Here is a 15,526-nt window from a genome sequence, read left to right as displayed (position 1 = left end):
CAATGGGACGCCGCGACCGTGGGGCGCGCGGCGGGGCGGGCGCGTGGAGCCCAATGAGGCCGCAGCAAGGGCGGGGCAGCGAGGAGAGCTCGCCAATGGCGAAGGGGGGTGGGCGGGGCGGTGGCGGCGGCGGGCGCCCCGGCGGGGCGGGACGCGGCGCCGTGACAGCCAACGGGAAGCGGGGTGGGCGTGCCCGGGGCGCCCCTGGCGCCGGCGCCGGGAATCCCCGTGCGCCTAGTGCCGTTTCCGCCCGGCCCGGGGAGAAGCCGCCGCCGCTGCCGGGGGAGGGGCCGCCGCTGCTGCGGCCGAGCGCTCGCTCTCGCCGGCTGCCCGGGACACGCCGTGGCGCCGAGCCGGGCCTGGTGCCGCGTAGGGGCCCGGGGAACGGGCCGGCCAGGTAGGCGCGGGCGGGCGGGAACCGGCCGTACCCGGCGGCGGGAGGGAACGCTGGGGCGGGCGGCTGGGCGGGCGGCCGCGGGGTCTCCTGGCGCGGCTCGCGGCCTGACGCTCTGCTCTGCGCTGCCTTGGCAGCCCGGTCGGCAGCGCCCCGCCGTGCCCCCGGAGGCCCGGCCCGAGCTGACCCAGTCCGGCTCGGTGTGCGGACGTCATGGCGGGCCCGGCGGTGCGCGGGCTCGGGACGTTGGTGGCCGGTGCAGTGCCGGGGCCGGGGCTGCGGCTGGAGCGGCGCTTTGTCGGTGAAGGCGAGCGCCGGGGAAGCCCCGCTGCAGCCTGGCCTTCTCCGCGCTCCCGTGTCCCCGCATTGTCCCGAGGGGCCGCGGGGGTCGTTGTCCGGCTCGGGGCAGCCTCCGGGCCCCGTCTGCCTGCCCCGAACCGCCAGCCTCTCCAGGCCTCGGGGGAGGCGGTGTTTGACCTGCATTTTCTGCTTTCTCATGGTGCCCGTGCGGCGCCTTCCTCCGTAACCCCCCGCTCCCGGCGCCGGCGGCTGCAGCGCGGATCCTCCCGCATTTCCTCGCTCGCCACCGACGCCACAGGGGGGGTTCCCCGCCGCCCTACCCGCGCCCCGGCCCCGCTTCGACTCCCGACGGCATTGGCAAGGTCACTGTCGCCCGGCAGATCGTCCTTGGGTGCCGGTGACCGGAGTTCACCGCCGGGCCGAGTGGGGAAGCGGCGCCGGGCAGTGTCTCGCCGTCTCGGGGGGAGGGAGCGAGGCGAGGCCGCGTGTGGCCCTCTGGAAGCGGGGAAATGGGTGAGGCAGTGAAAGGGGGTTCGCAGGCCCTTCCCGGCCGTGTCCTCGTGTTCCTCTGACACCAGCTGAGATCCTGGGTGTGCTGTTGGGGGGGAAGAGGGTGTTCTGCGGGGCTGGAGAGGTCACGGGGTGCTGCAGAGCTCCTGTGGCTGCTGCGGGCTCGGGCCATGATGTAATGAGAGCGTTGGGGGCGAATCCCTCTCCTTGGGTGAGAGAAGAACTTGATGTTGGTGTCTGATGGTGTGCTAATACATTATGGATTTTAGGCAGTTGCCCCCACCATGGCTGGGTGTTGCTGCCAGAATCTAAATCCAAAAAAGGAATTTCTTATTTTTTCAACAATCAGAGATTCCTCTTTTCACTTGTATAGGAAATACTAGGATTTCTTTTTTTCTGCTTCTTGTGGTTGACCCAGGAAGTCATCTTGTTGCCAGCCTTCTGGGTTTTTTTTTTTTTTTGCTGTAGAGGTGCAGGGAGGAGGGTGTTGCTGTGCTCTGGATCCTGTGGGTAAGCGTTGAAGGCAGTGACAGCAGCTGCTGTTGGCTCTGGAGCTCTGGTTGCTATGAGAGAAGCTTCACTAGACTTGGCTGCTATCTCCAGGGAAGGACAGCAGAGCAGCCTCCATTAGTGTGGTGGTGGAGGGATGGCTGGCTCACGTTCAGCAAAGGGCTTTACTTTTTGGGCCGTTTCCACAGGCCTAAAGAAGGAATAGGGGTGTGTTTTGGTCCTGTGGGACAAAAACGTCCAAGGTGGGTTTCATCGCTGTTCTTGAGTTAATGGAATTGCATTGAAGTGTGGGTTGGAAACCCTGAGTTACCCTTTCCACATATTTTGGTCTGTGTGAAAAGTAGGGCAGTGAGAATTGATATGATCTTCCTGTGAAGTGAAGGCTGCAGTTGTGTCTCTTTTGAACTCCAGTCTCCTTCCTAGCCAGTAACAGAGCCAGATGCTTTTCTTATTGTTTGTATGTCTCCTTCCTCCCCTTCCAGCGCCTGGGCCCCACTTGCCTTTATTGACTGGAATTTCTGCTGTGTGCAGTGGGTGTGTGCAGCAGACACCAGCCTGCTAGTGCTGAGGAGGGATTTTCCATTCACAGACCAGGGAACTGTCAAAATAAAGGCCCAACTCAACTTTGGGACTGGAAACAGAAAGTGGGGAGAGGAGTTTCCCTCTGCTGCAGAGTACAGTTTATTCTCTGAGCTTCTTATGTGCTTGTATGTCAAAATGTATAGGAAATGTTGCTCTGCTGTGGAATAGGGAGGTGAAACTCCTGTGAATAATGGGAAAGATTCCTCCCTTTTGGTTGACTCAAATGCTTGAAGGAACAGTTTGCAGGAGGCCATTTTTGACGTGACTCTGTATTGTGGAATCTGCCAGCTCCCATCCACACTCTGTCTGCCTGACTGCAATAGCTTCCTTTTTTTTTTTTTTTTCCAGGAAGAATGAGTGCCTTTCTTATCTGCTTAACTAACCATTTGGCACTGGCCGCTGTCTGTATGATATTGTGCTGTCGAGTTGGAGCTATCAGCATATTCCAGTGCAATTGTTAGAGATGAAACTGTTAGTTGAGGTATGCAGCATGGGAATACATTAGCATTAGAAAACACTACCATCTTTGTAAACTAACACCTATCATGGGGAGCCCCTTGCCCTGGCCTGAGTTACCCAACTCAGAATTACTATCAGCTCAAAGCAAAAAATTCCAGGACCAGAATAATGTGAAAGAGATTAAAATATGCCCTTAAATCCGCTTGACTGGCAGCAATCATGTGGTAGTTGCCAAACACTGAGTAGCTTTTATATTTGAGGATCTGTAGCACCCAAATTGCCTCACAAGGTGGGGTGAGCAACTTTTAACCCCCCTAAAACACATCGGTCTCTGGGCCTGGAGGTGTCATCTGCTGCCTATCTTGGAGTGACACCAGTACTGAACTCTGGATTTTGTGAGTATGAAACCTGCTCCTTGGTTTGATGAAATACAGAAAGTGGTCTTCATGGTCCCTTAGTCTTTGTTTACAGTCTCTCTGTAGGCTGTTTACAGTCTCTGTGTAGGTTATAATGGGAAATTGGTCCATTGCCTCACATTCTGCTGGATAACTGGCACCGCTTTGACAAGGCCCTGGCTCTTCGTTTTACTGTCATATCCCAAGTGACCTGAAAGTAATATTCCTTAGATGATATTGTCTGAGATTTCCCCACTGCAAGGTGGGGTGATGTACATTTAAGTCACTTTTTAGAAAGATCCTCAGTTACAGCAAGATTTTATTTTAAAACTAATAGGTCAAAGATGAAAAAAACACAGGAAAAAGATGGCATTGAACTGGAATCTCAGAACATGCAAAAGTTATGCTCTTTTTTTCTGGGAGGAGAAAACCCAACCAGCAATCAGTGATTTAAATTTTCCAAATGTTCCTTGAAGTAAAAAAAAAAAAAATTAAATTCAAACTTCTAGGTGCAAAGTGTGCAAGGGAGAGCTAAATGTGTGATGTCCCAGCCATGTAATTTATTCGTCTGTCCAGTCTATGCTTTCTCTCATTTTGGATGATCAGACTTTTACAAACTTGTGTTGAATGATGTGATGAGATAAAAATGTTTCTTCTATTCTGGCAATACTAAAACAAACATAATGACTGTTCAGAGGTTTGAAAATTCAAAAATCATTGTTCTCATGACATTATTACTGTATTACAAAAGCACATTTGTGTTTTTACTCTGGTGCTGTTTGTGTGTGTAACTCTGAAATTTTGCCAATGAAATGCTGTGTTGTGTGCAGTGTATGAGAAAGACTGCAATAGGCGAAGTGTTCTTTATGTGTACAAGATGTAGTAGCAGTGCTTGAGTTGAAAGTGTTAAACATGTGTGTAAATGTATAGCATGTGAGCTAAGTCTCAGTTGCCCCTATGAAACTTAAGCTGCTATTTGATTTTAAAATAAAGATTTTGTTGTGTTTTACTTGTCTATTTAGTTTTTTTTCCCCTCTTCCAAATTAAAAGAAAAATAGCTATGGATATTACAGCTGTTACAGATACTACAGCCAGTCTTTGGCTCCCATGACCGACTTGTGGCAAGAGTTAGTGCACAGTAAGTTTGCACTTGCATTGTTAGGGACGGGTTTGTAACTGTAAATCTGGCTTAACCTAAACCTTTTGCTTATTTTCATCATGGAAATAGCACCAGATCATAATGCAGCAACAGTTTAGCATTTTGAAACCGTGTGAGCTGAGATTTTTTTTCCACTTTTTCCTTTTAATTCCTTATTGAAGTTGCTGGGGGGTTCTTGGTTGGGGTTTTTTTTTTCCACAGGATTTGCTATTTTGGTGGCAATTTTCCAGTATTCCTGTAGCAAATCAGCCGAGCTGCGGCCCCTGTCCCTGCTGAGCAGGGAGAATGTGCAGTGCTCCAGGCCTCCCCGCTGAGCTCACGCAGGGGTGGGACTTGCTAAGCTGCTGAAATCGCAGCTAATGCCCACTGAGCATGCTGCGAAACAGTTTTTCAACTGCTGCTAGTTTAAATTTTTTTTCTTCTATAATTAGCAAAGATGCTCTTTGTCTTGAAGGATGATCTACAGGACAAGTCAGGAGGTTCTGGTTCATCGTCCCCCTTTCCCCCACCCAAGCCAGTGATGAAGTAGTATTTTCCTGTAACAAAAATAGCTAAAGGGATTTTTCCCTCACTTCAACCGATGAGTCTGAACTTGAAAAGCTGTAGCCCAAAAAAAGAAATCTTCAGTGAATAATAGCCCTAATGCTAGTTTTTCTTGCCACAAATCCTATAGGAGCATCAATATGGTTGTTTAAATTGTAAATCTGCGTCATTCTGATCCTTAAATGTAATTTAAATGTTGAAACACATAGAACAAACAAACTATATTTTAAATAATATATTTGAGAAAGAAAATCTTTCTTGTGAGTTTTATTTTCCTCCTGCCAAACACACACAAACCCCAATTATTTTAATGAGCAGTATGGGAAATATTCAGCAAAGTGTACTGATGTGTTCAGACTCAAAGGTGGAAAAATGTGGGAGGATTTGTCAGCAGTTTGAGTGGCAAGCTTTTAGTGAGCGGGAGAAGTAATTTCTTTTGTGGTCAGGAATCTAATAGTCCCACATTCACCAAACACGAAGAAAAAAGGGGGAATGAAGAGAGAGGAACATAGAAGAGTGGCATTGAGAAATGGTCAGGAATTTGGCTTTTAGAGTGAAGTTCAGGAATGATCTGTTGTTTATGCTAAAGTGTAATCCTTATAAACTTGATAACGTAGACAGGTCTTGCATTCCTCCCTGAGGGTCACAGAAGGGCTAAGTTTAGCAAAGGGGAGGTATCCCAAACACTCAGATCTATCTAGTTTTCAAGGCAGCAAACTTTTCTGTTTTCATCCTGTTCTAAACAAACCTAGTTTTTTGGTGGTTTTTTTTTTTTCACTTACAAGCAGCCTTTTGAGGTTGAATGTGAGTTAGCTTTAAAACCAAAATGCCCCAGAATATTTTGAAGTAATTTCATAGTAGAAAGGTCACGGTGCTTTTGATGTGTTCATATTTAGAGCATGATTACAATTGCAATCATACACATTGACAAGAAGATATTGTCTGGATTTGGTAGCTGCTCATTTAGTGACTCAGGCCTATTCCTGTTGTCCTCACAGAACTCATACCAGGGTTTTCTTCTCCAGCCTTGTTGATTTACAGGACAAAATGTTTTCAGTGACCGTGCCAGCAACCCAGAAAACAGTTTGAAGTTCTGATACTGAGAAGAATCCTCTTGACTTTAAAGCAAGCAGTTTGAAATGCAAGTTGTTGATAGGAAAGGCATGTGAGACCCTGTCACCAAACTTTTCAACAGAACATGCCTGCTGCTACTGATTCAGTAAAGGAAAAAAAAGTCAGGATGCAGCTTGGAGTTTTAGTTCGTTGGCATCAGATAATGTGGTCTCTTGGTTTTGCATGACTTTGAATCATGAAAATAAGTGGCAGAGAATTTCTGAGGATTATGTTGATGGTCATATTTGGGTAAGGAAGCCCACGTAAGACAGTGTTGGTCAGTCTGTAGGACAGAAAGTCGCTTCTTGCTTCTGGGAGCAGAATATGGGAGCTGCAGAGGTGATAGCTGGTGGAAGGAGAGGACCAGGAAGACTGAAACTTCTCATCACAGCTCCAGGTAGTGCAGAGAATGGGAATAGGGGCATATTTTTCAGTGTGGTTGTGTTTCCCAACCCTGCCTCTGCCCAAATTACATCTTTCTGGGAATGCTTTAAGTCAGTCTTTAGGACTGGAACCCCTGCAGGATGTTGGTGTGGAAACTGCTGCCAAAGAGCAGTTCTTAAATGTTTTTATGGGAGAGAGTGAGGAGGTGAGAACATATCCTTGCTTGTAGGCAGGAAGGAATACACTGGGAAAAGTTTGAGAACCAGTGATTTGGGAAGCTGAAGTGCCCTGGGGGTTCAACATGGAGCCCTTAAAATGGCATGTCTCAACCTGAGCTACACTATCAATTTATAGATACTTGGAAGAGTACACAAGCCTTTTGCATTTGTGTGGCCTTTAACTAAAGACACTAAAACATTATTTGCTGTGTTTCAGTGGTGTTGAATTGGAATAACTTACAATCACGCTACAAGAATGCTTTCAGTAATGTGGCTGTAGATTAACTTCTGCTACAGCAAAGATCTGGAAGCTTCCTGTATAACTACAGCTAAAGTGAACCTTTGAAGAAAAGATGACTGCTTGATGGAGTTAAGTAGACTGTGCTTGACTGTAGAGGAGACTGGCTTGCTGGTTCAAAGTTCTCTTGCAGTTTTATGAACTTCAAGAATGCTGGGGTTCAAGATGGCCTGGAAGTTAAGAGGGAACAAGGATACTGTAGTGTGAAAGTCAGGTTCTGAGGTTGTCACAGACTCGCTTTGCTGTGCAGTTCTTCTAATTTCCACCTCAGGGTTTGCTTGTATATGGAAATTTGTGTGTTAAACTGGAATGGGTGTTTGTTACTCACTGTATATACATTGTACAGCTTTGTGCAGGTTTTTGGTGCATAACAGTGTTCCATGGCAGTTCAGGCTGACAGCCCTGTTCTTCCCAGTGTCACTTTTGCCTCTGTTCTGGCCCATGCCTGCCCCAGTAGTGAACTATTCAGGAAGGCTACCATTCAGAAAACAAGTGCATTTCATTTTTGAAAGAAGAGTTTTCTGCTGGCTTCTGCCTGAACTGCTTGACTGTGGGGTCAGGTTAGCACCAGTGCAGGGAGGGATGGGGAGGCTGCACTGAAGCTGTGCCAGCTGAAGTCAGCTTGAAACTATTGCAGAACTGCACCCTGCGAGCGAGGTTACTCCAGGTGAAGTTACACGAGACAGCTGAGCATATCCAACTGCTCTGCTGCTGAATGGGGGAAGTTTTGTTCCCCCTTGCTCTCTCACCCAACAGGGAGTTCTGCCTTTTCTGTTTGCCAGCTCTGGTTCCTGCTGGATTCCTTTTCTGAACTGCTTCAGCTTGCTAACCCAGCAGAAAGCTGTGTTGGGGTTATTTTATGTTTTGGGTTTTGCTGGATTATTTTTTTGCCAAGATAGTGAACTGAATTGGCTCACTGAGAGATTTGTCAGGCATCCAGAGCCCATACAAAATAAATAGGGGAGAGCATATGGGTGGAAGTGCAGAGGATGTGGTGGGGACCGGAGAAGGGGAACAGGGTCTCCGCCTTTTGGTGCCGCACCCAGCGCAGCCAGCTCAGGCTGTCCCCTGTAACTTCACACTCCTCTGAAAGGAGAGTGAGCCACCATCCACTGCATGCTGACAAATCTCTGCCATTCCGTGAGTTTGTGCCCTTGATCACTGTGTGTGGAGTGCTTTCTTTAGACAAGCCCTTAGTTCCCTGCTTGAAAATTGGTGGTGTAGTCTTGCCTTCATCTGCTCTTGTTTGTTTGAGAAGCTAGTCAGATGTGAGTTTTAATGTAGGCTTGATCTCTGACAGTGGAGAAGTGTTACAGCCTAAGCTTGGTTCTTAACTGTTTCAAAATAGTAAATTCTTGTAAGTACACTTCTGCAGAAAGTCAGTACCGCTGAAAGCTGGAGTGATGGCTCGTTTGGGAAGATGGCAAAAAGTTAATTAGTATAAAAGTGTTACTAATCTGTGTAAGTAAATGCACCACACAATGTTTCTTATCCTTTTTTTTTTTTAACCTAGCAATTGGAAAGTCTCTGTTTTGTATTTACTTGCCAGTTGTTAATGGGTAGTGAAATTCTTCAAGGTTTGCAGAAAATTACAAATTACTGAAGATACACTGTCAAATGTATAAAAAAAAGATCATGGCATGAATTCCATATAACTTCACTGAAAATATATATAGTATGAGTGGAACAACACAAAAATGTAATTCAGCCAAGGCCAGTTGCAGCAGAAACTTCAATCCTATTTCTTTAATATGGAAAACTTGGTTATAGCAAATTTGACATAAAGCAATTGTGTGTGCACTGCAGATCCTGTTGTGTGCTGTTCTGTCTGCTCACTGTGAGCTGAGGTTTTGTTTCATACCTAGTGAGACTACTTGGTCTAATAGAACTTGAGGCAGCATTTTGGCTATTTGTGTTTGAATAAAGGTATTTAAATGTTAGCATGTCATGACATCTCCAAACGCGTATTGCTGTGCAAAAAAAATTCATGATGGGTGTGAGCAGTATGTCTCATAAGCAAGAAATCTCATCTGTTGCAAGGGTAATCTTTTATTTAATGAAAACCTTTGCAAATAGCCCCAAATCAATCATTTTGCCATAAGGGAACTAAGCAGAGTGTATGTGCTGTCTTATCTTTACCGCTGACAGCGGTTGTTCTGACTTTGCAGAGTGGCAGCTGAATGCCTAGGTGAGCACTGGGGTGATGTGTACAGAGAGTTCTGGAGACTCCATCTGAACACTTGTGTCTGCTCCCTGCCTGTGCCCCAGGATAAGGATTCAGGGTTGGAACACATCGTTCATCTGTGGCACTGGCTGGGCAGGAGGAGGAAAGTTTTACTAAGACATTGCGTTTTGGGGTATGCCATCCCAAATCTGTCTCTTTAGATACGTGACTTACCAGTAGGAAGACCTCTGCTGAGGTTAAAGCTGTGACTTGTGAGATACACAAAGGAAATATCTTAACGCTGCCCTGCAGTGGTCCTGTTTGGAGGGGCTGTTTCTTGCCTGCTCTGCTTGAGGTGGGAGGCACTTGGATGCCCAACTCCCAGGCTGTTGTCGTTCTTTTCACACCTATGGAAATCACCATTAGCACTGCTAAAAGAGTGGTGCTTGCTACCTTTCCAGCTTAGCTCCTGAAACACTTGGAGCATGGTGTGGGTCAGTCAAAGTCAAGAAGCTGAGCACAGGATTGTTTGCATCTGACAACACAGGTTTGATCTCGGTGGATTCTCTTTGGCCACTGCAGGTTCAAAGTATCCTTTATGACATGTTCAGGTACAGAATTTGTAAGAAGATGAAAAACTCACAAACTGGGAAAAGACTTCACCCACAAGCTGCCAGGGAGCAACATAAGAGTTGAAATTGATGTGTCACAGTTCCTGTTTCCTGCTCCTGCATTTCTAAGTCTTACATATGCAGACAGCAGTAATAAATTAATAAAGAATAAAGCACTAGCATGTTCTAAAAGTGAGACTGTGCATTGAAACCTGCAGTCATTAGTTAAGCCTCTCTTGGGTGCAGCTTGGGACTGTCAGCTTGAAACTGGTCAGCAGAAATTTGTTGAATCACACATGGAAAGAGGATCTCAGGGAGAATGAAATGGGATGTCCAAATGCTGATGTAAGTTCTATGGTTTTTGCAGAACAGTATGAAAGTGTAACCAGGACCCTCTTAGTGAAATCCTTTGCTTGAAAAGTAGTTTGTTTTGGTTTTGTTTTTTAAACAATGTCGCACAGCAGAGATGGATGGGAAGCAGACTGTTCTTGTAAGCAAAGTTTGTAGCTTTCTGTTGCTCTTCCAGTATCAGAGTTTAGGCGTCATTCCTTTTCCTGAGTAATAGTGAAGCAGTCTGTTCCCATGAGAGTCACTGGGCTGGGGCAATACTTGAAAGGAATTCTAAAATTTTCGGTTTTACATGAAGAGAAGGTTGTGAAGGAGGAAAAAAATGGCCTTGACACATATTTAAAAAATGATGGAAACTTTTTGCTGAAGTTGTTGAGAGATGATTGTTACTGAAATGGTACATGAGTTTAAAATGTAGAAATTAATCTTGAACAATGGGACTTTCTATGGAATTCTGTTAGTACTGAAGAGGTATAATTTGGCTTAGGTTAAAATCTCTACAGTTAAACTGATCATCGCTGATTTTTGGAGTCTGCTGCTTCTTATCCAGGATGAGCGTGTGGGTCCTTAGCCTTTACTGACAGGAATGAAACATGTGAAATGGCCACAGTGACTGAAATTTTTTTCAGGTGCTTTTTGCCCCCTAAAAGTTCAAGATGAAATGCTGGCAAGACAATGTGTCCCCACTCCTGTTCTGCTTCGAACTAGATAAAGCCCTGGCTTTCATGTCTAAAAACACTGCTTGTGACATCTCAGGAGTGGTATTTTGGTTTTACTGATTAAAAAATGAAGGCACAAAAAAGGAATTGGCTTGCATAGGACATCTTATAGGCAGTTGTGGAGGTACAACATGTTTGGTTTGGGGTTTTTTTGGCTTCTGGTCTAGTGGTACAAGTTGCAGTTTTAGGTAGCTCTCTCACCCACGCTAGCTGTCACCTCTGCCTACATGTCCATGTTCTGTAGTGTTGTGTTCCTTCTCTATGTATCTTCAGGTTCTTTCAGTAAAGCTGTCAGTGGTTTTAATACTGCTGTTAGTAGATGTGGTGAGGAGTGCATTATGTAGTGGATACAGGTGAAAGTATTTCTATGAGCTGATGATGGGGAAGCATGGTAATATGAGCCAGGGTGTTTTTCCTGCCTGTTTTCACTAGCTTTGTAATGCTACAGGGTAGTTTGGGTTATGAACAACGTTGCTACGATTTGTAGCCACAGGACCGATAAGCTATGTGAGGGGGCCTTCAGAGTACTCTGCCAAACAGTGTTTAGATGTCTAGTGTGCACAAAATCTATCTGCATTATTCAGGAAGATAATTCCTGTCTGTGCTGTTTTCCTCCTGTGTTGAGACCATTCTCTTATCCAACTGTTTCCCAGCTGAGGTCTCGATAGTTCTCAGTTTTTCCATAATGACAAAATCAAATTAGCCCTATGATGAGTGGGGCATGTGAAATTCCTTTCGGTTAAAGCACATTGCCCTGAATATTTTCTGTCTGCTTTTTTTTTCTTGTGAGAATTCAGCATCTTGTGTTTGAAAGAGAAAGGAGAAAAGATGCAGATGAAGAAATGCTGTTGTTTAAGGTACAGGGAGGAACGCATAGCTTGTTTCTAGAACATAATCTGTCCAGCTGTGACTTAGTCATCTTCAGTCTTATATAAAATGCATCCAATATAAATAGTTGAGCATCTCCCTCCTGAATGCGGCAAACCTTTTATGCTTATGTGAAGATGTGAAGCTGTAACAGGCGCAAGCCATCATCTTAGGAGTACCTTCATACTTGTGAACCTGCAGCATCCATCATACTGTCAAGCCTCATTTACTCATGTGATGGGATTTTTTTTATTTTATTCTGTTCCACATTTTTTTCAAGCTTAAAGAGATTCCTTGCTGTTGGCAGAGAATACAGCACTAATAATTCCAGACAGGAGAGCAGAGAACGTAACGTGAGAACAAGGGTGGCTCTCTTGAATCAGACTGAAGGTTTTGTTCATCTCTGACAGGGCCAAAAATTGATGTTTAGGGAAGAATGTAAGGTGAGGAGATCACAGGATCTTGGCTAATGTCTCTAATTTCAGTGTAGTAGTTCATGCTGTTACATTACATGTGGCCCTGCTCTTAGTCACTTGGATTTCACATAGCTCTTCTTCAGGGAAAGGGGGATAACTTGACTATTATGACATGCTTTTATATGGATAAATGTGTTTCCACACAAATCCTTTGTTTATATAATTATGGAGGTTTTGGAGGGGTGGGGGAGATTTTTCTTAGTGACAAGCAGGAACTTGTAATCTTTGTAGGAACTGGCGTGTGTGAGTTGAGATATTCTGTGCTAGTTAAGGGATGATGGACAGCCTTGTTTAGGTAGTCAAGGAAACGTGTTGTGAGTGCGTTGTTAAATAAATGTATTGATAAAGAGAGGTGCTGATAAATCTTGTGACTGTGGACATAGAAGATGGCATTTAAAATTCTATCAATACATTTGCCATTAATACATTTCATGAAACTGGGGAAGCTGGCATCTTCAGTCACATAGGTATGCAGGGGAAGTTCTCCTTAGGAGGGGTACTTGGAGCTGAGCTTCACTTGGGTAGTTGGAAACCTTCTTCAAAGGCTTCTGAGAAAGTGTTTGATGTAGTTTTAGTTCTAAAAAGAAGTTTTACACTTTCTTTCATAAGAACTACAAATACACTATGCTCACTGTGAAGACTTAATGACTTGGGTTGATGCTAGTTGGGGACCTCAAGGCTACAATGCATTGCATGGTTTTTGTGGTAAATTCATATACTGTTTTTCAGGCTGTGCTTGACAAACATGGCCTAGCTCACATGTAAGATGCAATGCCAAGTGTAAAAATGACTAGGTGAGATTTTCCAGTCTTTGTTAGGTGGAAAGAGAAATCATCAGAAGGTTATTTTTGGCCTTAAAATACATAGTTATGCAAAGACTTAGTGGCCCTGGAGAAGAAATGAGCAATGCCCTGAGCAACTGATCCAAGTTGGCCCCTGCTTTGGGGGGAGGGAGAGTGTTTCAGTCAGTTAAACCTTCAGTGGTCCCTTCAAATCTGGATTATTCAGTGATTGAGTGCAAGTTAGACTGGGTGTAGGAGGTGTGGGGGAACATGTCTGTTTTAGGTGGAGAGGGCAAAAGATAGGAGGAAGAAGGCTGTACTCTGATACTGGAAATGTTTGTGCTGGAAAAATTGCATCAGTAGTGGAGACCTGAAATATCTGAGACTGGAACTTGGCAAGAACACACCCAGCTTTATAGATGGTTGTGAGATGAAATCAGATTTTAATTCACTACTCTTTAGATTCTTTTTATCTGGATAGCATAAAATATTTGATGATTCTTGATCAGAGAGGTGCTAGTGGGATAATGAAGTATGTTTAGGGATCTCTGAATTGGTTTGCCACATTTCAACAAAAGATGTGAATCCTTCCAGTTGCAAGGTGATGCATTTGTCAGCAAAACTGCAGACCCACCTATAAATTGTGAAACAGCATTTTGGAAAGCAGTAGCTCAAAGGGCTTTAAGGTCTTTACAGCTTGTTGCCTCCACATTGTACTTGGGCCATTATTTTATTTAAAAGGGTTAATGTGATTCTTGGGCGTATTGAGGAGGAGAAAAAAAAAGTGGGGGAAAGGAATGTGAAGCAAAATAAGTAATCTTATAAACACAGCAGTGTTGAGACTGATACTGGAATTGAATTTTGGTTTCCATGCTTCAAGAAGAATGCCAGTGTATTTGGAGAGAATTCAAAGGACAGCTGCAGAAATGATCCAGGGACTGGAAAATAAGCGTCATGATGTGAGGTTTAAAGGAGCTCAACTTACTCAGCTTATTGAAAAGACAATTGAGAGAGGACTTGATCTTTCTCTAAAAGGACTTGTGAGATTTGCTGACAAAGGCATAGCAATATCAACTGAGGTTAGACAAATTCAATTTTGAAGTACTGTTTCTTAGCAATGATAGCAATTAAACATTGGAATTGTTTACAGGCAAGGGGAAAGGAACAAACATTCATCTTAGTCTTTTACAATAAGCCCAACTTCTTTCTGGTGAAAATATATTGTGATTTAAAAAAAAAAAAAATATGATAATGCTCCTTTCCTGACACTGGAGTTTAAGAATCTTTGAAGATTTCATGCCATGAGCAGTTGGAGCAAGTTCAGGTACATGAACTTGCAGTCACAGCCAAGATCATGAAATTAAGATGAATTTAGAGGAGAACTAGTTAAGCTGGCACTAGGATACTGCCTTGCATAACACACATAAGATGCAAAGGGAACTCTGAAATTTAATGCTCTGTGGCTTGCATCATTGGAACACAGCTCCTTCCCATACTGTGTTGCTTCAGATGTTTAAGATATGGTTAAGGCTTTCTGAAAGCCCCTACAGAGAAGCCCTGATGTAACTGTGTACACTCACAGTATTCAGATGAGCATTCCTGCATTCCAGTTGACCACAACACAAGTCTGTAAATCTTTTTCATCCTTTTTTAGAAACAGTATGAAAAAAATTGCACAACGGCAATAGGATTACAATTCCTCTGAGAGTAAGCACAAGCTCTCCTGGTAGGGTTCATTCTTAAATGAATGTAGGATATTCTTTTATCTCTCAAGTTAACTGGACTTGTTCAGAAAGTTTATTTGTGTTTGAAACAATATTAAATAATTGTCAGAAGTGGTGTTCTAATGGCACTTGTTTGCTGGTTTTCATGCCATCCAATGAGAGTACTTTAGCAATTCTACTTGTCCATCACTTTGTAAATTCACCTGGGGAATTGAGTGACTCAGTTTGGTAATGGCTCCAGATCATGCTTCTACTTTTTATTTGCAGTTGTGCATTCCACCACTCCCTTGATGGCTGCCAAGTTTCTGTATTTCCATAGATTACCTTGTTCCAGATGCCTTTGCAGACATGCAGAGCTCTTAAATTCCCTTCTGGTAGCTCTCAAAATCTGCTGCTTTGTGCAGGTGGAGCTCTCCCGGTCGGTCCTGCCTGAGTGCATGCTCGTCCTTGCCTGTGCAGAGGAGGACGTTGAGCTACCTGGGCTGCTCTTTTCTCCTGCGTGGCTGCATTCCTGCCTCTCCTCTCCTCTCTTCCTCCTCCAGGTCCAGTCAGGGAGGAGCCCCATTGCTGTCACCTCTGCAGCTATGCAGTAAGAAAATGCTTCTATGTCCTATGGAAGAAAAGGCAGCTGAACATTTTCTGAACATTTTCTATCAATTTGTCACATAAATTGTGCTGTTTCTGAAGTGGGAAAGAGGTTGTCTGGCAGCTGCAAGTTTCCTTGCTTAGGGCTAGAGGGATAGCAAACTGCAGGAACGTGTTGGGGCACTACACAGGAGAAAGCAAAGACCTCCATCTTCGAGATCGAGTGCAGCAACCCCTGCTACTCACCTTGTCCAGACAGCCCTGTCTGCCTTAACCTGCAGGAGCAGCTCACAGGAAGTGCTGCACGCAAAAGAGGTTGTGAGGGCTTAGTTTAGGAGTAGAGAAATCTCCCTCTTCGTTGCCTTCCCTCTCAGCTGTGTCATTG

At 44.8% G+C, this 15,526-nt stretch overlaps 1 protein-coding gene across 3 annotated transcripts in view; it reads left to right on the top strand.

The window, feature by feature from the left end:
• The first annotated feature begins 266 nt into the window (after positions 1–266).
• Positions 267–15,526, top strand: part of SETD5 (SET domain containing 5) — a 65,925-nt gene continuing 50,665 nt past the window's right edge. For 2 of the 3 annotated variants that reach the window (XM_042016332.1, XM_042016311.1), the window contains exon 1: positions 268–397. The gene's annotated coding sequence lies outside the window, so the exon portion shown is untranslated. Of the gene's footprint in view, positions 398–15,526 lie in introns of all 3 variants that reach the window. The other variant, XM_042016322.1, reaches the window with a different exon arrangement.

This window comes from Corvus kubaryi, unplaced genomic scaffold, assembly GCF_017639235.1.
Source record: "Corvus kubaryi isolate FWS band 111438036 unplaced genomic scaffold, C.kubaryi_AGA036_p1.0 136, whole genome shotgun sequence".
Classification (NCBI taxonomy): Eukaryota; Metazoa; Chordata; class Aves; order Passeriformes; family Corvidae; genus Corvus; species Corvus kubaryi.
This window is presented reverse-complemented; position numbering and strand designations above follow the sequence as displayed.